At 38.7% G+C, this 25,608-nt stretch overlaps 1 long non-coding RNA gene across 4 annotated transcripts; it reads left to right on the top strand.

Annotated features, from left to right (window-relative positions):
- The first annotated feature begins 320 nt into the window (after positions 1–320).
- LOC147577470 (uncharacterized) lies at positions 321–24,712 on the top strand. 4 transcript variants are annotated; one of them, XR_015255825.1, is made up of 7 exons: positions 321–692; positions 4,663–4,790; positions 6,129–6,344; positions 13,668–13,840; positions 22,689–22,783; positions 23,676–23,833; positions 23,941–23,988. It is a non-coding gene; the product is annotated as an uncharacterized LOC147577470 (long non-coding RNA). The 4 variants fall into 4 exon arrangements; XR_015255827.1 differs by lacking the exons at positions 23,676–23,833; positions 23,941–23,988 and adding an exon at positions 24,522–24,712; XR_015255826.1 differs by lacking the exon at positions 13,668–13,840.
- The last annotated feature ends 896 nt before the right edge of the window (positions 24,713–25,608 follow it).

Below are 25,608 nucleotides of genomic sequence, written 5' to 3'. Positions count from 1 at the left end.
CAGTAAGGAGAAACTTGGCCTCACCCAGGGCAGTGGAGACTATGTTGGAGTCTGGGTTTCCACCTCCACTGAGTGGTAATGAAATGGTGTCCTTACCTTCCCTTACTGGATTTGTGTCCAAAAAAGCCAACTCAAATACAGTGTAAAGATAAGATCCAGAGTCTTATAAATTATAGAGGTGGAGAACAGATTAGTAAATTCCAAGAGTTAGATAGGTTGAGAGAAGGGAGGTGCATGTATCTATGAAAGTCAATATAAGAGATCCTTGTGGTGATAGATATGTTCTATCTATGAATGCCAATATCCTAATTGTTATAGACTGAACTGCCCCCCCAACCAAATTCATATGTTGAAGCTTTAACCCCAGTACCTCAGAATGTAACCATATTTGAAAATTGAGTCTTTAAAGAGGTACTAAAGTTGAAATGAGGTCATTAGGGTGGATCCTGTTCCAATATGGCTGGTTTCCTCACGGGAAAAAAGGAAATTTGAACATAGACACTTATAGAAGGAAGACCCTGTGAAGACAGAGGGAGAAGATAGCCATCTATAAGCAAAGAGAAACCATCCCTGTCAATACCTTGAGGTGCTCCGCTCACCTTAACTTCAGCCTCTGAGGCCAAGAGACTTGGAAGAAACCGACCCTGTGGACAACTTGATCTCAGACTTCTAGTTTCCGGAACTACGAGGAGGTAAATTTCTGTTTTTTAAACCCATCTGATACCTACAGAACTTTGTTATGGCAGCCGTAGCAAACGTATACACTAGTTATGATCTTGTACTTTGGTTTTGCAAGATGTTCCAGGGAAACTGGGTAAAGAGTACATGGATGGCATCCTTTTGTATTATTTCTCACAAGTGCATGTTAATTTATAATTATCTCAAAATAAAAAGTTTTTTTAAAAGTGGTCCGAGTTCCAAATATAGATCTCTCTGTTGCTAAAGCTTTTACGCAAAAGTTACCCAAACATTTTTAATATAATTTATTGTCAAATTGGTTTCCATACAACACCCAGCACTCATCACAAGTGCCCTCCTCAATGCCCATCATCCACTTTCCCTTCTCCCCTACTCCCCATCAACCCTCAGTTTGTTCTCTGTATTTAAGAGTCTCTTATGGTTTGCCTCCCTACCTCTCTGTTTGTAGCTTTTTTTCCCCCTTCCCCTGCTCTATGGTCTTGTTAAGTTTCTCAAGATCCACATATAAGTGAAGACATATGGTATCTGTCTTTCTTTGACTGACTTATTTCACATAGCATAATACCCTCCAGTCCCATCCACATTGCTGCAAATTGCCAGATTTCATTCTTTCTCATTGCCAAGTAGTATTCCATTGTATATATAAACCACATCTTCTTTATCCATTCATCAGTTGATGGACATTTAGGCTCTTTCCATAATTTGGCTATTTTTGAAAGTGCTGCTATAAATATTGGGGTACATGTGCCCCTATGCATCAGCACTCCTGTATCCCTTGAAAAACTTACCCAAACTTTTGACTCAGTCCTATGTCAGAGTCTCATCACTTCTGAGGCTGAGTTAAAAAATCAGACTATTCAAATTTAGGTGATTGGCATGGGTGCTGACATAGAGTCTTAGTAGTGATAAGTCAATATGAGCATTTTGCCATAAATTTTTCTGATTTTCTTTATTGTGGAACAATACTCCTGACTACTTTCTTTCTTATAGTAATGACCCTATCTTATAAATCCAGAGCTTAGAGTAAGGAGTAACCTCAGATACTATTGCTTTCGTAGGTAAGTAAAAATACCTCACCAAACCTTAAAGGTAATTGATTCCACCCAGTATCCTATGACTTTCCAAAACTGTCATACTGTATAATTTTGAGTGCAAGTATTTCACAGTGATTAGGAAAAAATTTCTTTTAAATAGATATTTTTGGTACTACATAGACCCTACATGCAAGTAGCTATGTTGGCTCCTCAGCTGAAACATAGTAACCTGAACTAAAGAAATAATAGTCCATTTCCATTCTTAAACAATAAAAATACAAAAGGCAAAAACTTTGAACTCTGGATGTCTCTGTTTCTTATGTGGTAAAAGACTTTCATAAGGAATTTTCAGAGGTAATTTTGACTTTGTGAGTGTTTTGCTTTATATGCTGACTTTAGAAATTAACCTCCTCATAAAATCCAATCCCACTTTGCTATTTTGACACTTCTTTTGTCTGAAAGCATTCATTAACATTTCACATAATTGCCCCATTTCCAGAGCAAGTATATAATTTCCTGCAGAGTGAAGACTTTGTGATGCATATCCAATAAAGTCCATCCTGTCTGCTGGTAGTTGATGCCTTAGTCTTACCACGAGCTTGAAAGAGATTTTCCTGTTGTGGATCCTACTGAATCTTGTTGGTCATCTGCAGCATTAAAATGTGACTATCAGTAGTGACCATTTGTAATGTCTACTCTTCTTCAGTCATTGTTCCTTTAATGACTTCCTGGCTCTTTTCTGAATATATACCATTAGTCGCTCTTGCCAAGTCAACATAGAATTTTAAGAAAAATTAAGTAAAGTACTTTCATAGCTTGATTTTTACCAAGATAGTCATGTAAATATGAATCTATTTTTATAATAACATTAGAGAATAGGGAAAGCCATTATAATACACCTATGAGAACTTATATTTTAGTGAAATATGAAGTCAAAGGATGGGCTTGTTGAAATAAGGATATTTTACTTTCTGACTAAGAAAGTAAATTGCACAGAGATTCAAGAAGAATTTTTTTTAAATCGAGTATATATATTTTCTCCCAAAGTGTTAAGAGCAATTATGAAAACAGATTTCATGTCATTATTTTTCAACTGATAGGACTTACTTTTTTTTCTGTTCAAACAAACTACAATTTAGAAGTTCTTTAATATTTATGTGTAGTTGTTAAACACATGGATAATTCTGGTGTTCAGCCCATAGAAGAGTAACTGGTAACTTTTTATATGTAATTCTATTTTAGGCCTTGAGAGAAATGGATTCCTTGGCCACTCTATGTAGACTGTATATATGTGCTTTAGGAAGAGCATGACAAAATCTCCATTGTTTGTTCCACAGTGACAGATATTTCAATCAACAGGTCTAAGTTCCAGAAGTTGTGTCTTAGTTTCTTTTTTTTTTTCATATTTGTAACTTAACACACTACATCTAAGCCTTTAGTGACCAGCAATCACAACAATGTTTACATTCAGACTGCTTGATGTCTGGCATCTGCCAAATATTCTAAAATGACGTTTGTTGGCTCTTAAATAAAAAGCATTGTGGCCAGTTGATCTGCTGGTCTGCACAAGCTGAATAGAATTGTTCCTTTTGTACTATTATTTATCCTTAAATTTGTCTTTCCAAATCAAGAATAGTCTGACATTCAGCAGTTGGTTTTTCTTTATCCTGTGCTGGTGGGTGATGCTTTTTTTGTACCAGAAACAAACAAATGTGAATAATCATGTTCCATCTTTATAAAATTCGTGAGAGGAAAATCCCTATTAACACATATGTTTGTCTATAAATAAAACTGGTAAATGTCGATATTATTGCTTTAGAGCTCAAAGCTATAAGACATCATCCTATTTTCTTCATTTAGGAAGACTTTTTATTTATTTTTTTTTTTTTAATTTTTTTTTTTTTTCAACGTTTATTTATTTTTGGGACAGAGAGAGACAGAGCATGAACGGGGGAGGGGCAGAGAGAGAGGGAGACACAGAATCGGAAACAGGCTCCAGGCTCTGAGCCATCAGCCCAGAGCCCGACGCGGGGCTCGAACTCACGGACCGCGAGATCGTGACCTGGCTGAAGTCGGACGCTCAACCGACTGCGCCACCCAGGCGCCCCTAGGAAGACTTTTTAAAGTCAGCCATCAATATACCTAAAACAAGAAGCCATAAAAATTAAATTTTTACTTTTTATTAGAAAATATAGGATGAAAAGAAACCAGCCCTGAAGCTTTATAGACATGGAACCCTTGTAAACTGATCCTAGAAATGACACTGAATAAAAATAGCTACTTCCAGCTCTTTTAAGTCATCTGTTGAAGATCAATTTACATATTTCTCTTCATATTTATGCATACATAATTCTTCTTTAACAATCATTACCTTCAAGGTGACCACAGTTTCCTATTACTAAGCACCTAATGTGTGAAAGTCTCCACAGAACTTAAAGAGGTTATACTTGATATTCAAATATTAAATCTATACCTGTTGTTTGTAAGTGGAAAAAAAGATGAGTATTGATATTGAGTCTGGTGATTAATAGGGTAATAAGAAGAATGAACTAGAAGAAATCAAAACAATGTGTTTGCAGCCTGTTTTAACTTAGGTTCCTCTAGGAACTTAAGCCATGATAATGTTCTTAGGAAGAAGAACCTAAGATAAATTTTTTATGCAAGTAGTTGACTTGGGGGAGTGAACCCAGGGAATAGGGGAGGGACCCATGGGAATATTAAAACAAGGGAGGAGGGAGAGCTAACCCAAAGGTGTGCACTTGAGTTGGCTGTCCCTGTGGGCAACAGGGGTTTAGTCCTGGTAAGGATGCTTTAAGGAAATACATAGAAGACCCATCAGAATTGTCAATCGTAGACACAGGAGAGAGGAACAACCCAACCTCTACAAACTAGGATTAACATTGGGGGGTGTTAATTTTCTCTTCTTCAGGATTTATACCATGAAGCAGAGAATCCCTGAAACAAACAAGACAGACACACACTACAGCTGACATGCAGTGCTGTCAAGAGCACCTGTGCACAGCCAATGGTTGACTCAGCAATGGTCAGAGCCAAAAGGTGGGCTGATGGGATATGGGAGGGAAATGGCAAATATGCAGTGCCCATCTTTGACACTTACTCATTAGGTGCATCATTTGTACACTCTTTTTTTTTTTTTTTTAACGTTTATTTCTGAGACAGAGAGAGAGACAGAGCATGAGCAGGGGAGGGGCAGAGAGAGAGGGAGACACAGAATCTGAAACAGGCTCCAGGCTCCGAGCTGTCCGCACAGAGCCCGACGCGGAGCTCGAACTCACGGACCACAAGATCATGACCTGAGCCGAAGTTGGACGCCCAACTGACTGAGCCACCCAGGTGCCCCTGTACACTCTTTTTTTTAAGTTTATTAATTTATTTTGAGAAAGAGAGAGAGAGAGAGAGCATGAATTTGGGAGGAGCAGAGAGAGAGAGAGAGCAAGAGAGAGAGAATCCCAAGCTGTCTTTGTGCTGTCAGTGCAGAGCCTGATGCAGGGCTCCATCTCACGAACTGTGAGATCATGACCTGAGCTGAAATAAAAATTCAGATACTTAACCAGCTGAGCCACCCAGAAGGCCCTTGTTTGTCCATTTGTAGTACCTGTTTCCTCATCCCAGAGGAGGCAGAGGGTAACCTACCCTGCCTGTTTCCCTGGGTGATCATTTAGGATTTATTAAAGGACTTAGTAGCAATTTACAGAATAAGTCACTACAAAACTGAAGGTAGTTGAGGCTGAGCTAGATCTGAGACATGTAGAAATACAGAGAAAATAGAGAACAAAGAGGAGGTCACAGAAAGAATCTAGAAGGCTACGAGAAGCCTCTGCATCTGATGTGGCAGCTCTGTAGCAACCATGGACCAGGAAAGGAAGATGTGCACAAATGATGACAAATATCACAGTTAGCATCTTGTAAAGTAAATGTGTGAATTTAATAGGTCAAATTATTTACCAGCTGGGATATTAGGAGAATGTTCCTTGTTAGGAATAAGTATTGATTGAACTGATTTAGCAAATGCCTAATATATGAAGACTGTAATGTCTAGTCTGTCTCTCAGACCAATTTAAGATCTTTTACATTGCAGTCATGTCTGTCTACCCTTCAGCTTTAGAGATCAAATTCACTTTCTTTTGCAGTGTTTTGACAATTGAAAGTCTCCAGTTGGGTTATTAATTTCAGTCCTATTTGATCTCTGAGGATTCAGCCAGCAGCTACTCTCCCATCCTCAAATTATATGACAGTTATACTTTTATTTCTTCAGAACTTTTGCAAATTTAATGAGTGCTAAATGCCAACATTACTTTAAATTTTCTCTGAGCTTTAGTGTAGGTGCATTTTCACGATAGATATCATCAAGGCTAACAACATTCCATATGTTAGATCTTCTTCCAGAGACTTGAAGATATTATGGAAGAACTTCGCAGTGGAGAGCCCGAACTGGTACTTGGAATAAACAGATATCAAAGCCTAACAGCTGAATTTCTTCAAGCAGTGGCCTCTGGGCTTCCCTAATATAGGATCCTAATGGCTCATCCTACTTCCTTCAAGGTACCTCTACCGGGAGAGATAGTGACAAGTACATCACAAAGGAGAGAGGTATGTGACCTAAAACTGTCTATTTAGTCTTCAATTGTGGCATAAATGTTGTAGTAACTTTCCCTGTGACATAAACCTCAGAGAAACTCTTATCTCTCAGCTGTTGACATTCTTAAAAACCTTAATTCTATTTTTGCTTCAACATGAACAGTCTCTGCATAATATCTTTGTGTGTATATGGCATTTCATCCTAAAACTTCAAAAATGTTCAAAGAATATCTAGTTCTTCTGTTATGAGATTCTATGAAAGTCTGTTCTCCCCATGTGAATGCTTTGGGATCTTAGTATTCCTTAACCTAACATTAGAGTGGCTATAATGTACCAGGAACTACATGGCCCAGGGGACTGAGGGGTAAAAGCTGGGATTGTCTGAATCTTTAAAAGAAGTCCCATTTTGATCTTATGTCACTGTTGATCTTATTAAATAATGATAGAAATTGGCATGAGTGACTTTGGGGATTCTGGGAGCAGGGCAGGGACCTCCAACTCAGCTTCCAGTGGGTAGTAAAAGTCTCACCAAAGACAGCTCCTGGGTAGAAGTGCAAGAAACAGATGGGAAAGTAGAGGAGAGGAGTTCTCCAAATGTACCCTGTCCTTTGCTTCAAATGTCTCCATGTGGCAGGAGGAAAAAAAAAAAAAGGATGTGGGAAGTAATGCACAAAATGTAGAAGGCTAGGCAGAGCCAGATGATCAAGGGCCTTGAGTACCTAGCTAAGGCTTGGATGGTATCCTTTGATCCAGACAGAAGAGCCCTGTTGAAATCCACTGAGAGCCCATTGTCTTCATAAAGTATCTTTTTGTTCACTTTGTAAATTTGTGTCCATGCATCCAACAGGCACAATACTGACCACTTACTATGCACTGGTATGTAATAGGTACAATGCTAGTTATTGGGGATACAGGGGTAAGTAAAGCATGGATCCTAGTATCTACTGCGTGTGTGTGTGCGTGCGCGTGCGCGCGTGTGACAGAGAGGAGAGAGAAGGAAACACCAACAATTTTAATAACAATATGTGATATGAAAACATAAAAGAGAGGGGCGCCTGGGTGGCGCAGTCAGTTAAGCGTCCGACTTCAGCCAGGTCACGATCTCGCGGTCCGTGAGTTCGAGCCCCGCGTCGGGCTCTGGGCTGATGGCTCAGAGCCTGGAGCCTGTTTCCGATTCTGTGTCTCCCTCTCTCTCTGCCCCTCCCCCGTTCATGCTCTGTCTCCCTCTGTCCCAAAAATAAATAAACATTGAAAAAAAAATTAAAAAAAAAAAAAAAAAGAAAACATAAAAGAGAAACACTGTTAAGCTCACCCCCACAGACTTCAGGGAAGTCTTTACAAAGAAGGCTTTTCTCTGACTCCAACTTTGTTAAGCTTGGGTGTTCTAGCAACCAGAACTGCAATGAGAATTGTAGATGCAGATAAACTATGACTGTGTAGGATTATGGTTCTTTTTCATAGAACTGTCAGCACTTACTGCAACCAGAAGCACACTTCTCTTTGTCACTCTGCAGCAAACAAGACAGGTTTGCTCTGGATGTGGAGTATAGAGCAGTCTCACCCCATAGGGTTGTGTGAATCATGACTTTTGATGATGTGACCGCTGGCACCCATAGCATGGAAACCAGAGAAGTGCCATAGATCAGTGTTTTGCTGCTCCATTATATTATTTGTAATGGGGCATTCTGATTTCTCGACTTTAAAATCTATAAAGACCCCCTGATCTGTGTGGGCTTTAATTTGAAAGAAGTCCTGTGTTACATCATTGGTTTCTTTGATCTGTTATGGATAATTAACCAAACATATCATAGACTTTAGTCTCTGTTTCACACTGCATACCTCATCCCTGCTTCTTTCAACTGAATTCAAACTTTACTCTTATGGACTACTTAGCATTCAACTGAAAGGCACAGATTTCTAAGTAAGGTAAGAATTTCTTCTAAGTTGTTTATACTTAGATCTTAAAATTGGGCATGAATGAATCAAAAATACATGGTTTTACTTGATGCTTTATTTTTCTGTTAGGAAAAAAATGTTACTGGTTATTTAAATTGATTTTGTGCCAATATCTATAGTACATATGTGTAAAACAAATGCTTAAAAAAGGTTGTCTTGAAGAGTCAAGCTGAGATATTGAAATAAAAGAATTCACCAAAGGGGCATCTCAGTAGCTTCCGTGGCTAAGTGTCCAACCCATGATTTTGACCCAGGTCATGATCTTATGGTTCATGAGTTCCAGTCCCATGTCTGAACTGGCAGTGTAGAACCTGGTTAGAATACTCTCTCTCAGCCCCTCCCCTGCTCACTCACTTGCTTTCTTTCCTTCTATCTATCTCTCTCTTTCAAAATAAATAAACATTCAAAAAAGAATTTACTAAAAGTGATAAAATGCAAAAGATTAAGGTCAGAATGTTCTGATAAGATAGTGAAAGGAGGATGAGAAGTATCTGTTTTGAAAAGTATTTGGGGGAGAGGTGCCTGGGTGGCTCAGTCTGTTAAGCATCTGATTTTGGCTCAGGCCATGATCTCCCTGTCCGAATTCCAGCCCCGCATCAGGCTCTGTGCTGATAGCTTGGAGCCTGGAGTCCGCTTTGTATTCTGTGCCTTCCTCTCTCTCTGCCCCTCCCCTGCTCGTTCTCTGTCTCTCAAAAATGAATAAATGTGAAAAAAAAAATTAAATAAAAAAAAAGTATTTGGGGGAAATTTATGTCTGAGGGTATATTCTTATTTACGCTGTAATTGTTCATCTAGTACACTAAGAAGACTTGTCAGCTCCTACAAGGATACACTTTGCCCCACTCTGTGTGGAAAAAAGGATTGTGGATGTGGTTTTCTAGCAGAATCAAGTGATCATTGAATTCTAAAATAAGAAACTGAAGTCTGCTAGATATTTACAGTGTCTCAAGGGAGAGTCATTAAATTAATCTCGTTTTTTTTTTTTTTTTAATGTTTTTATTTATTTCTGAGACAGAGAGAGACAGAGCATGAGCAGGGGAGGGGCAGAGAGAGAGGGAGACACAGAATCGGAAGCAGGCTTCAGGCTCTGAGCTGTCAGCACAGAGCCCGACGCGGGGCTCAAACTCAGTACTGTGAGATCATGACCTGAGCTGAAGTCGGACGCTCAACTGACTGAGCCACCCGGGCGCCCCAAGTTAATCTCGTTTTTAATGCCTAAGAAAGGATATCGTAAGTTAAGATTTAATTCTCATTAGGTTCCTATTATTTGGGACTTTGGACAAAAAAAAAAAAAAAAAAAAAGTACTGAAAGATACTTTGGATTTTCTGTGTTACCAATCCCTGACAAAGAAAACTTGAGTTTCCTCACTTCTTGGAAATTTGGAGGAAATCATTTCTGTCAAGAGCAGTAAATTGGTGTCATCTCACACATTTATAAGCATATTTTAATTAAATGATGTAATAATGTGTAGTGCTGAAAATCATGGTCTCCAGGGTCAAATAATCCTTGATGTGAATACCAGCTTCACTGTTAGCAGTTGTACACTTTTCTCTGAGCCTTAGTTTGCTACTCTGTAAAATGGGATAGATAGAACCTCCTAGTTTTGTTGTGAAGATTAAATGCAATGTTGTAAAGTCTTGGCAAGGTTCATGGTATGTAGAAAGTGTTCAATAAATATTGATTGTTATTACTTCAGAATACAGGTATAAAAGACAAGTAATTTTCTAGTTTTATTATAACATCATATTATGATGTCTTGTAACACTTAATGTCCTGAAAGTTTGATGGGTCTTAAAGTAAATTAAAGTCCATAGTTGAAGATTTCTGTCTGGTTTCAGGGCCCAGCCCAACAGCATGTTCTATCAGTTGGCCTGTGTTGTCAATTGATTCCTGGATTTAGTTTCCCTCCAGATGATTTGAAGAGACCACAGTTGTATGAATATTTTGATCAATAACCAGGGATCCTGGGTGGCTTCTCCTTGCTGTAGTCAGCAACTGATGTACATTGTACACTAAGGCATTAAAGGTGTTTTTCTTCCTGTGACTGCCAACCAACTGGAAATTCCCAGAGCCTTGCCTAGGAGTGGAAACATTTTCTAAACTGTTACAGGACAGCACCCTCATCTTTGAGACTTTGAATGAATCTCTGTAACTGACTTGAAACATGCAAATGCCTGCCCCCCCACCTAGTGAGAATGAATATCTTTTCTCTAGGAGGCCCCCTAACAGCTACCTAGGGGCCACCAAAGAGCCCTGTTAGTTTGACTTATTTTAAGTTTGGGGAAGACCAAACTGCCTACTCAGGTAAAAACCGTCTCTCAACTTCTCCCAGGCAAGACTGGCCTTTGGGTACACACTCTCTAGGGCTCTGACCTGACTTCCTTACAAAAGAAAACTAGGATCCAAGTTTGTTCCATGTAATTGGAGCTAAAAACATATGTAGCCCTAAAAATCCTGCTATTCTGGTTTTCTTTAACTTTGGATTTGTCTTTCCAACCTGATACTATCTTTCTAAAATATGTACACCTTTCACTGGTATTCAGTTGTGGTATTTATGTATTAAAAACCCCTCCAATTTGGCCCAAATTAAAGTTCCCAATCCATATTTTAAGGCCTCTTTTACTCCATGATCTTAAAGAAAGAATATATATATATTCCTTCTTTTGGAATATATATATATCCTTTCTTTTGAGATAGACTTTACCCTTGGAGGCTTTCTTTTCTCTGGGTGTTCGTATCTACAGCTCTCTGTGACAGTGCACCTGTGCCATCCCTCTCTATTGCGAAATCAGATGTGGCTAGCTGGGAAAGCTTCTCATCTCTTCAGCTGCAGATTTTTTTTCTCTGTAAAACCTGTTACGTGACTCTGCAGAGGCTTACTCTTAAATTCTGAGTAATGGGGGTTGCTCTTTCTTTGCTCTTGGAATCTTGTAGTCTTTACTTGCATTACTCCTTATCAGCCATGTAGAGTTCAAACTACTAATCCCAACCAATAGGACATTAAGATTCAAACTGGAGATCCATAAGCAAATGTACGCTTACAGCTCTATTGCTTTAATACTTTGTTTCACTCGGCATGTCTTCTCCACAGCAGCCTGGTTCTGTCCTACACACCATCTTTGACGTATGGGGTCCTTGTAATCTAATTTAACCTAGATGAGAAGCACTGCAGAGAACACCTTCTGAAGAGAATAACCTTCTTGCCTTACCTTTCTATCCCATCCTCTATTTTCCTTAGCTGTAATCATTAGAATGTACTGACAATTACAGCAAATCAATTTTACCAAGACTGACTTTGGTAATATTCTCTCCACAGGATGTTAAGGCTTAATATCATTTCAAATTATGGTTTAACATCATTTCTTCTCTTGGAAAATATCACCGTCTTATACAAAGTTCAGTACTTCATTGAACATTCTATTCCTGGTTATATATTTAAAATTTTCCTTATTGTTTTGGGACTACCTTAGGCATACTTTTTTCTTCTAAACCTATTATGATTAAATTGAGCCCTCCTGTCTGTGCTATCCCAGCCACACAATCCCCATTTAAGTCTGCATTTGAAATATTTAAAAAAGCATTTTCCCATGTTTAAATAGACTTCCTTAATTTATATATTCTTTGAACTATTTCATCTAATCATCTGATCTCTAAAAATTTTGTTATACCTTTTTCAAAGCTGTGCTATAGATTCTTTTTAAAATTTTTTTTAGTGTTTATTTATTTTTGAGAGAGACAGACAGGGGTGTGAGCAAGGGAAGGCAGAGAGGGAAGGAGACACAGAATATAGCAGGCTCCAGGCTCCAAGCTCTCAGCACAGAGCCTGACACAGGGCTTGAACCCAGGAACTGTGAGATCATGACCTGAGCTGAAGTCGGATGCTTAACTGACTGAATCATCCAGGCAGCCCAAAGCTGTGCTATATATTCTTAAAAACCTAAAACACTTAATGATCACTTACCTCTAATTATGTGAGAACACTTTCCATAACTTTTGAGATAACTGAAAAAATCCCCTCACAATATGTTTCTAAGTAACACAGGCAACAGGTGAAAATATTTAGCAAATCTGTCTCATTTGTTTAGAACATTATAATGTGAATTAATACAAGACAAAGGTGCCCTTTTTTATTAGCAAAATGTTTAAAGTACCTAATGCTGATGATATTGAGTTATGATAAGCATTTCTGAACATGGCAAGTGGCAGATTATATTACAAACCCCTTCTTGAAAGCAGGATCTCAGTAAATATAAAGCATGTATAAACCTAGAGTTAATATAAAATTTCATAAAATGATAAGGAACTGGGGTGTCTGAGTGGCACAGTCAGTTGAGTATCTGACTTTGGCTTAGGTCATGATCTCACCATTTGCGAGTTCAAGCCCCGCATCAGGCTCTGTGCTGGCAGCTCGGAGCCTGTAGCCTGCTTTGGATTCTGTGTCTCCCCTCTCTCTGTCCCTACCCCTGCCCCGGGCTCTCTGTCTCTCTCAAAAATAAATAAACATTAAAAAAAATGCTAAGGCACAATATACAAAGCACCTTATTTCTAGACCTGGTGGGTTACTGGAAAGATCATCTCCTGGGTGCGGGGTTTGGGGGGTATATATTGGAACAGAGTTCTAAGGGCTAAGATGGTAACTGTTGTTAACTTTTTTCATCTGAGATACATTATTTGCCTGTGGGACCTGTAGACAATAAACATATAGATATTTTTTATTCCCAAGGTTTTATCACTTTTAACTATAAGGTAAAAAGCCTTTGGTAACTTCTAAAATTCCATCTGGTAATTATTGGTAAGGGGGACTCATTTCTGAGTTCCAAGGTATTTATACTAGCTAAAACTTACTGTGTACATACTATATTCCAGGCATTGTTTCAAAAACTTCTATACACATTAATTTGTATATTAACCACCTCTGTCCAATGCCACAGACCTAAGTGTAAGAGCCAGGTTTATATCCCAACATTCTTATTCCTTATTGGTCTTTCTCAACAAGGTCATTTGTGGTATGCTTATATACCTTCCACCCAGATGTTATCAGATGTAGATAGCTACAGTCTATGCTATATTCTCAGTTGCCATAACTATTTCTGAAGAGTTAAATTTCAGGAATAGCTTTCATTTAAAAGGTATAGATTTAATATTTATCCATGACTGAGAGTGTAGTCAAAATATTTATCAACCCTTAAGGCAGCAGCACTAGCCAGTCAGTGAAGACACCACCTAATCAGATGCCCCATAAGCAACCAGTGAGGTCATATGGATGCAAAGTGATTGGGTATAAATCTCCTCCATGACTAACTCATTCAGGGATGTCGATGTGACTCAAGAAAATTAGCAGGTACGTTTATCATTAACAATGTACATTATATTTAAAGATAGCCTATGGAAATCAGAAGATTGTGGTGGAGCAGGAGGACCCTAGGCTTGCCTCGCTTCGCTGATACAACCAGATAACTATCAAATCATCCTAAATACCCCAGAAATAGACCTGAAGATTGGCAGAACAAACTTCACAGCTAAAGGTAGAGAAGAGGCTACAATGAACAAGGTAGGAAGTGCAGAAATGTGGCTTGGGAGAAAATGGATTATGGCCGTTATGGTGGAAAGGGAGCCACAGTCACAGAGAAGGGCAAGGTTCACACTCAGAAGAGTACATGAAAAAAATAAATCCCCATAGTAATTGGCTTGGAGAGCAAGAGGGCTTGAATTTCATGAGTTCTTGCAACCAGTGGGGCTTAAAGCCTGCAGTTTTAAAGGCCAGTGTGCTTGACTCTGGGAGAACTCAAAGGACATTGGGGCTGCTCTTAGAGAGAAGGCTGGCAAACAGCCCACAGACATACAGTTTGGAAACAACAACCTGAAAAGTGCCTGGGGCACACAATGGGGAGGTTAGTTGCTCATCTTGGAATGGGTCCCAGAGAGGCAGTGTTCACAGAGACTTTTCCAGGAACAAAGGAACTGGCAGGCACCATTTCCCTCCCCTGTTTCTCAGCATAAGCATAGGGCCACCTGTGGGAACCAGTGCAGCACTGACACTGGCTACCTAACTTGCTTTCACCAAGTCTGGCACCCCCACGCTCCCGTGAAACCACTTTTCCCAGTCACACTTGCCTCAGTCCCAGCGTGGTGGGCCCCCTCCTTCAGAAGACTGGCCCAAGCCCCTGCCAACATTACATTTTCCAACCCAGGAGTTTTGCGAGGCCTCAGTTCCAGCAGGGGCAACAGGTCTTATTTCACAAGCAGACTAGAGCACACCTAGTTAAAACGTGCCACATTCAGGCAAGGGACAAAAACACTACCTGCAACAGGCAAAGAGAGCTTCTGCAGACGACTGTCCTGAAGGCTAAAGCAGCCAGTACACAATAGCAGAGCACATGCAGCACACATTGGAGACACTCCCAGAAGCACCAGGCCCTGGGGCACAGAGGACACTACATGGCAGGGCACTACAGGACCTCTTCTTCATAAGGCCATTACCCTTAAGAACAAGAGACATAGCTGATTTTCCTAACATACAGAAACAGGCACAGAGACTTAGACAAAATAAGAAGACAGAGGAATTTGTCACAAGCAAAAGAACAGGACAAGGCCACTGCTGGAGACCTAAGAGAAACAGATATAAGTAACATACCTGATAGAGAATGTAAAGCAATGATCATAAGGATGCTTTCTAGGCTTGAGAAAAGAGTGGAAGACATGAGTGAGTGAGACTGTTAATACAGAGGTAAAGAATAACATAGCAGAGATAAAGGGCTCAATAAAGGAAATGAGAAACACACTTGATGGAAAGAATAGCAGGCTGGAAGAAGCAGAGGAATGAATTCATGACCTAAAAGACACAGTAATGAAAAGTAATCAAACTGAACAAAAGAGAGAAAAAATAATTATGTAAAATGAGAATAGACTTAGGAAACTCAGTGACTACATCAAATGTAATAACAATTATAGAAGTTCCAGAAGAAGAAGAGAGAGAAAAGGGGACAGAATTTATTTGAAGAAATAATAGCTGAAGACTTCCCTAATGTGGGGAATGAAACAGATACCCAGATCAAGGAGGCATAGAGGACCCCCAACAAAATCAACAAAAGCATATCTACACCAAGCAATATTATAATTAAAGTGGCTAAATATAGTGATAAAGAAAATATATAAAAAGCAGCAAGACAAAAGAAGAGTATCAAATATAAAGGAAATCCCATAAGGCTCTCAGTGGATTTTTCAGCAGAAACTTTTCAAGCCAGAAAGGAGTGGCATGATATATTCAAAGCAGTGGATGGTAAAAACCTGCAGGCAAAAATACTCTATCCAGCAGGGTTATCACTCAGAATAGAAGTAGAGATAAAAAGTTTACCAGAAAAACACAAACTAAAGGAGTTCATGACCACTAAACCAGCCCTGTAAGAAATATTAAAAAAAAAAAAATTTTATGTTTATTTATTTTTGAGACAGAGAGAAACAGAGCATGAATGGGGTAGGAGCAGAGCGAGAGGGAGACACAGAACCTGAAGCAAGCTCTGAGCTGTCAGCACAGAGCCGGATGCAGGTCTTGAACCCACCAACCATGAGATCATGACCTGAGCCGAAGTCGGACGCTTAACCCACTGAGCCACCCAGGCGCCCCTCCCCTCACAAGAAATATTAAAGGCCACTCTTTGAGAAGAAAGAAAGACCAAAAAATGACAGTATGAAGGTAGGAATATGAAAGCGCTAAAAATGAATATTTCTTTTTAAAAAAGCAGTCAAGGAACTCACAAAATAGAAGGATGTAAAATACGACACCATATACCTAAAACATGGGGAGGACAGGAGTAAAGAATGGTTCAAACTTAATATAGACTGATAGATGCAGAAGATGTTATATAGAAACCTGACGGTAACCACAAATCATAACCACTACCAAATATGCAAACAATAAAGAGAAAGAAATCCAAATATGTCACTGAAGAAAATGAACAAATCATGAAAGAAAGAAAGACAAGAAAGGATCAGAAAAAAGTCTCCAGAAACAACCACAAAACAAGTAATAAAATGACAATAAATACATATCTATTGGTAATTACTTTGAATGTAAATAGACTAAATGCTCCAATCAAAAGACATACGGTGACAGAATGAATGGGGGAAAAAAAAGGACCCATCTATATGCTGCCTAGAGGAGACTCATTTTAGACCTATGGCACTTGCAGATAAAGTGAGGGGATGGAGAAACATTTCTCATGGAAATGGATGTCAAAAGAAAGCTGGAGTAGCAATATTTATAGCAGACAAAATAGACTTTAAAACAAAGACCGTAACGAGATAAAGAAGGACACTATATAATAATAAAGAGGACAATTCAACAAGAAGATATAACAATTATAAATATTTATGCATCCAACATAGAAACACCCAAATACATAAAGCAGCTAATAACAAACATAAAGGAACTAATCAACAATAATACAGTAATAGTAGGAGATTTTAGGGGCACCTGGGTGGCTCAGTTGGCTAAACATCCAACTCTTTTTTTTTTTTAATGTTTATTTATTTTTGAGTAAGAGAAAGAGAGAGTGATCAGGGGAGGAGCAGGGAGGGAGGGGAACAGAGGATCTGAAGCAGGCTCTGTGCTGACAGCAGAGAACCCAATGCAGAGCTTGAACTCAAGAACTGTGAGATCATGACCTGAGCTGAAGTCTGTTGCTCAACTACCACCCAGATGCCCTAAGCATTTGACTCTTTATTTCAGCTCAGGTCATGATCTCATGGTTCAAGAGATATAGCCCCATGTCGGGCTCTGTGCTGTCAGTACAGAGCCTGCTTCGGATTGTCTCTCTCCCTCTCTCTCTGCCCCTCCCCTACTTGCTCTCTCTCTCTCTTAAATAAATTACAAAAAAAAAAAAAATAGCAGGAGACTAACACCCACTTACATCAATGGACATATCATCGACACAGAAAGTCAACAAGAAAACAATATCTTTGACACACTGGGTCAGATGGATTTAACAGATATATTCAGAACATTCCATCCTAAAACAGCAGAATGCACACTATTTTCAAGTGCACATGAACATTCTCCAGAATAGATCATATATTAGACCACAAAACAAGCCTCAATAAATTAAAGAAGATTGAAGTCATGTTGATGAGTTTGTGTTTTTGAGCAAAATGAATCTATTGAATATTTGAAGAGGAGAATAAACTGGTCAAAGCATGCATGTTGGTCATATTCTCTGTCCTCTGTGATATGTAGTATAAGATTAATAGCAAGTGCTTTATGCTAAGGCCTTACCACTTGCAATAAATTCAAAATAAATTATTCGATACCTTAATCTACTCACCTATAAAATGGACATATTAGTATGTATTTTACAGAGTTATCACTATGATCAAATAAGGCATGTTTATAACCTACTTAGCAAATTTCCTGACACATCACCAACATTCACTGAGTGACTTCTATTGGTTATAAAGTGAACCACAGGAGATGACTTCTTGTGTACAGGGATGAACAAGGGGGTCTTTCATATTGCTTAAGCCATCTTTATAGACAGAATAAAAATCAGAGAGTTTTTTTTTTAATTTGAGAGAGAGAGAGAGAGAACATGCAAGTGAGGAAGAGGGACAGAAGGAGAGATAGAATCTTAAGCAGGCTTGACACTGTGGGCAGAGCCTGATACAGGGCTAGATCTCATGACTCTGGGATCATGACCTGAGCCAAAATCAACAGTTGGACACTCAACTGATTGAGCCACCCAGGAACCCCTGAGAGAGCTTTCTAAGATCAATTCTTTTGTTGTTTACTTGATTTACTTTCTATATCTGGGTTTGAGTGCACACTTAGAAGGCAAGAGCATTGAGAAACTATCTTACCTGTGTGGCTGAAATGGTCACCCCTGAACATGCCCAAAAGATAATTGGCTTCTCTTCCTCTTGATGATGCAGACAGTGTGGAGTAGAAGGATGAGGATGAGCTTTGGAATGAGACTCAGGCCCACTGCTTAAGAATCTTTGTGACTTTGAGCAATTTACTTACTTTCTGCACCTCCATTTTCTCATTTTAATAGAGATCAAATAGGGACTTAAATGGAGACTATTATAGCTCATAACTAATTATCCAGGCTTTTAACATCTTTTCAAAGATATATCTCCATAGAGAAGACTCTCTTAACTTTTCATCTTTTTAAGGCTGTCTCTATAGGTGATCTAATTGAAAAATTTTTTTCTTTTCTGTAGTTTAGACTCCATTAGCACTGCCAACTAAAGAGGAAAAAGATTTCTGGGAAGATAAAATCTCTTACTCTTCCATAGATTTTTCTAATGAGAGAAAATAATCTGTAATTCTGAGTTTTTATAATCATATTTATGAATTCTGCCAACTTTGAATCTTATTTCTCCTTATACTGTTTTACCCTTTGGTCAATATAATAAAATACTTGAACCTCCACTTTCCTCCCCGAATGGAGTTGGCAATATCTTTTAAAATCCAAAAATATATGTTCCTCTGAACTTGTTCTTCTATAATTTTTTATACCTAACCTCTTCAGATTAGAAGGATGTCTATCAGAAACAGCTTCTACACCCTCGCCCATTTAAAATCAGTATCTGCAGAAGACAGCTATGAATCTGGCATGTGGTATCCAGTTTACTAAAGTGGGGACCTGGTGGAAAAAATGTGAAATCTTTGCTGATGGAATAAGTAAAAATTATGCCTCTGAAATCTGTGCCCCTGAAGAGTTATGTGGACAGATTGTATAGTGAACAGGGGAGTAATCTCTTCCCCATGTACCTTTTGACTAGAGCTTGGGGGACTGTTGAAGGGAGGGAACAGATTGATGACTTCTACACAATCCCATCGAAGGAGTTGTTGGGAGAATCTTGCTCTACCCAAGTAGTTCTGAGAGTCCCTGTTTCTTTCCTTTTGAACATAGGAATGCCTTCATGTGGACTGCTTTAAGATTAACCGTCTCAGGGCACCTGGGTGGGTCAGTCAGTCAACTGTCCGACTTTGGCTCAGGTCACAATCTCGCAGTTCATGAGTTCAAGCCATATATTGGGCTCTATGCTGACAGAGTGGAGCCTGCTTGGATCCTCTTTCTCCCTCTCTCTCTGCCCCTCTCCCCCTCGCACTCTCTTTCTCAAAAATAAATAAACATTAAACAAAATAATAAAAAAAAGATTAAGCTGTCTCACTAAATACTTCCTTTCAGCCTTCCTCAGTTTCCTTAAAAATCATGGGTCCACCCTTAGTGTGCAAATCTTCAGGGTCCTGGAAAGTCATTGTGATCTTTTACTAGTTTTCCAGCCTTGGAAAGGGTACTTTCCCTTTAGCAAGTAATGGATAGTTGTTTCCAGAACTGGTTGTAAGCCACGGGCATGTTGTGTGGTCTGGGAATGCTAATTAGTAAAATGAAACCTGGCTTCTCTCTTTGACATCAGGATTGTGTAGCCTATTAAAACAAAAACATCCTAGCATTTCTTGGAGAAAGAACTGTCCAGATGACATCAACAAGAGCCCACATGCTTCAGTGACTCAGATGTTGCTTAAATGCCAATGACAACTGGCTTGATCTCCAATTCAAAATGTACATGGTGGAGAATAAGTGGGTGTGAGGGGTATGTGGGGCACTTCCCTTCTTCCATTCTTTTTAAGAGGGCATGCACTTAGTGTTTTTAATTGAAAGGAGTTTTTAATCTCCTCATCGAATTCAAAATAATAAACACTCATGTTAATTGTAGGATAGATGCTTTAGAGATGTTGGTTTATTCATTCATTTCATCATTGGTTGCATTAGGTGCTAATTGGAAGTGGTGGACCTTTCTACCACATTTTTGTCTTTTTGGGGAAAAAGAAAACCAAAGCCTTATTGCAGTCTAGGAGTGCTGTACCTATTCTTTTTTGTCTACATGACTAGTCTGTGAGAATCTGAATCTCCTCTAAAATAACCACATCGGGGCGCCTGGGTGGCGCAGTCGGTTAAGCGTCCGACTTCAGCCAGGTCACGATCTCGCGGTCCGTGAGTTCGAGCCCCGGGTCAGGCTCTGGGCTGATGGCTCAGAGCCTGGAGCCTGTTTCCGATTCTGTGTCTCCCTCTCTCTCTGCCCCTCCCCCGTTCATGCTCTGTCTCTCTCTGTCCCAAAAATAAAAATAAAACGTTGAAAAAAAAATTAAAAAAAAAAAAAATAAAATAAAATAAAAAAATAAAATAACCACATCAATTGCTAGACATTGCTCTCAGAGATTTACAAATTTACAAACTGTATTATTAATATGTATTATTAATAATTAATTAATATTAATTATATTAATAATAATTAATATTATTAATATGTATTATTAATATGTAAGCTAAGCTAGCAGCTCTGTAGTTATCAAAATTAACTTGGCAAAAAAGAAAAGAAATCTAGTTAGTCTTTTTTTTTTAATCAGCTCAAAATGTTAAATAGTTTTTGTCAAAAGACCCAGGAAATACGTAATAGCCTAAGTGAGAATGGGAGCAATTGATGAAGTCAGGTCTTACTTAGAAATCGTAAGATTGTTAGGTTAGTGGGAGGGGAGAAAGGATGTTTTGGGATGACAGAAAGTTGTGTCAGGGTAGGATATCCTTGTTTTATGATCTTGTTTGTTTTTAATTAAAACTTTTTTGATTTGATGTATAAATTGACATACAACATCCCATTAGTTTCTGGGGTACAACATAATGATATATTTGTATATACTGTGAAATGGTCACCACAATAGATTTGGCTAAAATCCTATTGTAAATGTAAATTGTAACACATGGTTACAATTTAGTTTTCTTGTGATGATAACTTTTAAGGTGTAGGATATTCTGAGTTTGATACTTCAGGGATGAAACAATTCTGGGCAGGAATCCATCTATGAAAGTGTAGAGTGAGTGAAGAAGTGACTTAGTTTTAGAGTTCTTGATCTTCATTAAGAGAGTTTTGTATTTCTCGTCACATGGGCATCAAAATCAGCCAGAATGTTGATAACAATGGGGATGGAGAGGGAGACTGAGTTTTGGTGCTAATTCTCAAAATCTCTGGGGACCGATTGGAATTTAGTAGGTAACAAATGAAGGCATAAGAATGCCAAGACAGATGATCCAAGCCACAGACATTCATTAAAAAACATCTCATACCTGATAAAAAGTACAGCATTGGGGCGCCTGGGTGGCGCAGTCGGTTAAGCGTCCGACTTCAGCCAGGTCACGATCTCGCGGTCCGTGAGTTCGAGCCCCGCGTCAGGCTCTGGACTGATGGCTCAGAGCCTGGAGCCTGTTTCCGATTCTGTGTCTCCCTCTCTCTCTGCCCCTCCCCCGTTCATGCTCTGTCTCTCTCTGTCCCAAAAATAAATAAACGTTGAAAAAAAAATTAAAAAAAAAAAAAGTACAGCATAGGGAATATAGTCAATAGTGTTTTAATAATGTTGTATTATTAATTAATGGTATATCAACACTTATCGTGGGGAGCAGTGAGTAATGTATAGGATTATTGAATCGCTACATTGTACACCTGAAACTAATATAATATTGTATGTTAATTATACTTCAATAAAATTTATTTTTAAATTTCATACCTATAAAGGATGTAAAGAATACTGTAACATAATTATATATGCCCCATCCACCTTAAATACAGTTGACACTCCCTAGGTACCTTCCTATATGGGAGTAAGGATTAGTTCAGAAGAAACAGATTCTCACAGTGAGATTACAGTGAGATCTTGAAACCCTAATGATACAGACGTGACAGTTTGGAAATAACATTGTACGCAGAGATTGACGGCTTTATATCCAGATTCCAGTGTGAAAGAAGATGGGAAATGAATCATCTCTTTATTAAGAAAAAGGAAAAAGGGAAATGGTGCCTTTGGGAATGAATCACGTTTCAACTGAAGCTGGAAGGCAGTGGGAATCTACATACGTATGGGCAGAGAAAGCTTATCATGAAATGATGTTTTCAGAGGGCACAAAAAGAGGTCTCAGAATTGCAGGAGAAGTAGGAGGCTGGGTCAGGGGAGGAGCAGCACAGAACCTGGGGAAGGGTATGTATGAGAAGATGAGAGTGTCTTATTCACAGTGTGAAATGCCAGCATTTGCAGAGACGTGAAGGTGGGAAGGTACTGTTCAGGGCTTTCAAGGATAACCTGTCAGAGGATTTCAGTGCATTGTTTGTGTCTTGAGGACGTTTCTACTAGAAGCAACTGCTTAGCCAAAGATTTAGGTGCAAATGATTTATTAAAATAGTGCTCCCAGGAGAAACTAGTTAGGGAGTAGGAGAAACTAGCTCCACAGATGGTTGGGATAACATGACCCAGGTGAGCCAATCATGTGCAAGGAATTGTTTGATTGGGTTTCTGGGTAACACATTTCTCCTTAAAAGGTGCTGGCTGAAATACCTGTTCTTTCCATCAGGGTTTGGTGGTGTGCAGATGTCCGGTCTGAGACATCCGCGGCCACGTTATTACCGTGAGCAAAGCCAGACTGTACGTGAAGCAAAGCCAGAGAAGGTAAAGCAAAGATATGGGACCTGGTAAGATGGTTCCTGGGTCACACTGGCCTGGGACTCCCAGAACCTCAGAAAAAGTCCTTTGTTGTGTAAACCAAATTGTTCTGAAATTTTGTTGTCATTATTGTGATTGTTATTGCTTGTAACAAAACTGTAAATTCTCAAACTCTTTAGACTCCTCTCGTGTTTATCCAAATGTGCTTTAATCTTGGAATTGAGAGTAATCAAAAATGAGTAATGACATCACATATTCGGGTTTAGCTTAGAACACAGAGGAAAAATTTCATAGCATTACAAGTAAATGAAAGAAAACCTCCTTTCTTACTGAAAAGGAAAGAGGAGATTATACTTCCACAAATATCTCTTCTAATTTATGTCCTCTGGTCTTGCAGTTAGTTTTTTTAAAATTTGAGAATGAAGAGACGGGGCCCTCCAAACCAATTTTCCCCATTGAATTAAGTTTTTTATTTTATAGCAAAACAACTTTACGTCCTCCGTGCACTTCCTAGGTTACTTTTCTAAATCTTCTGCATTCTTGTGCTCTTTGTGTTGTGTGCTCTGAGGTGGTTCTCCAAGTTGTCTTTGCAGGGCTTCTGCCTGCCTCTAGTCTGTGAATTCCAGAGATGCAGCAGCAGAAACAGATGGTTGAATTCCAAGTGTATTGTTGCTCTAGTTCCCACGTTTATTCATTTCCTTTCCGAAGATTCCAAATTCTTCCGTTGTTTTCTGAGGCATTTGCTTTCTCCTACAGTCACCTTCTTGGGGTCTTTTTTCTTAAGTTACCTCCTATTCCATCAAAGTTCTTTCCCCATGTTCTTCACCCACCACACCTGAAGTCTGCTGTATTTCCTTCCTCTGCCCGCAATTATTTCAAATGTCCTTATCTCTTGCAGGCTTCTTTTCTTCCTTCGGGTAATTCGAGAGACTTGATTGTTCCTCTTTTCCTTTTTGACATTTTGAGGATGACCCATGGTCGTTTTTATCTCTTTGACAAATTCTTGTAATCTCTGCTTTATAAGGATTCAATCCCCATCTCCCTCCACTCAAGCAGGTAAGCTCATCTTGTTTACTTCTCTCTTCTTGTAACCAAGTAGCATATTTTATTTCCCACTTTTCTCTACCTCCTACCTTAACCCTGCATTTCTCTTGTGTTTCCAGGTTGGTTTAATCAGAGTAATTCATTCGCCGAGGACCTGAGTAGCCTGGGTGGTTTTGTTTGTTTGTTTTTGTTTTTTGTTTTTTTTTTTTTTTAATAAAAGAGAAAACTAATTCAATCCACATAACTGACCTGAAGTACTGAGTTGACATTTTAATTTTAGAAGAAAGTTAGATCTGTTACAGGTTTAGGAAATAAGGTTAGTAAGGATCTGAGATTTGCTATTTATATTCATCTAATTCATACAAGAATGTATACTTACTAGTTACATAGATGTGGTTTTTCTAGTTGGGAAGTAAAATTTTTAATATGAAGATTCAACAACAATCTGACATTTTTATGGTATATAAATTGGGTTAGAGAGTACCTCATTTCATTTTCTATTTTACTGCAAGAGTTAGTCACTAGAAAATAGGTCTGAAAGAGTAAGCAATAGATTAACTGGAAACCTGTAAATATTTTACTCTCCGAGCCTCCACCTGTCTCCTTTTGCTGACAGTATGTTGACACAAACATGATTTTATTGACAATTTAACATCTCTCCCAACTTTCTGCTCTGCTAATTGTACTTTCATTTGTTCAGGTTACAGTTGGGGATTTCTGGATTCTGACAACCCAAGACATTCAGATCTATTCAAGGCAAGTAATACTGCTTTTTGAATAAGTTTATCATTTTTCTTCTTTTCCCCAATTCAGTTTTAGCCACATATTTAACATAGCCACAGGACTTGTCTCAGGTAGAAAATGGCTGCTACTTTAGGGATGTACCTTTTTCCTATTTTTGTTCTTGGGAGTTCTACCTACGAAGACATTGTGCAAAAGGTCCTGAAGTTGAAAGGAGAGGAGGTAGGAAGGAAGAGGAGAAAAGGAATTCCTTGAGGGCATTTAATAGAAATATTTCCTTGGTTCTCCATTTCTGTCATAGACTGGTGCTCTCCATGAAAACAGCACAGACTGATAAGAAATGGAACGTTATGAAATCATCTTCTCTGTTGTCTTTTGTAGAGAAGTTAGAGGTCCTTCCTTGTCTTCTCCATCCTTTTTCTACTGTTTTGTTACAAAATTGTTCCAACAAAAAAGTAAAATTTTCTCTCCTCTTCCCTTTTATTTGATATTCAGCTTAATTAGGATATGTCTTGGTCCTGGAACATGGATGTCCATTTAACAATTCAAATTTGTCTTCATTTCAGGGAAATTTTCTTCTATTTTATCTATGTATCAACAGCTTAATTTGATAGGCTTTTTACTTCAATTCCAATAACAATTATCTTTATATTGTATCATCTCTGTTTTATGGCTTAACTTTATCTAATTGTATTCATCTCTTCTTTCATCAGAATTATCAGGATGTATCAAATCTTTCTGTACCATGGTGTGAGATAATAGAAACTATATACATTGGTCTCTGCCTTTGGATCTTGGCATAGAGCTCCTAAAACTCTTGTAAATTCCTAAGTGACGGGAGCAGTAGGAGCATCTTTTGTTCTAATGAGGGACTCTGAATAGGCTCCTGGATGGAGGCTGGTCACCAGAAAGACCAAGCCATGATTAGAAGCTTGGAATTTTCAGCTCTATTGCCCCTTCTTTAGAGAAGGAAGAGGGACTAGAAATGGAATTAATTGATCATGCCTGCATAATGAAGCCTCCACAAAATTCCAAAAGTATGGGGT

The sequence above is a fragment of the Puma concolor genome, chromosome C2, assembly GCF_028749965.1.
Source record: "Puma concolor isolate L17-30 chromosome C2, mPumCon1.1.hap2, whole genome shotgun sequence".
Classification (NCBI taxonomy): Eukaryota; Metazoa; Chordata; class Mammalia; order Carnivora; family Felidae; genus Puma; species Puma concolor.
Note: the sequence above shows the minus strand (reverse complement) of the source record. Positions and strands in the feature narration are given on the sequence as shown.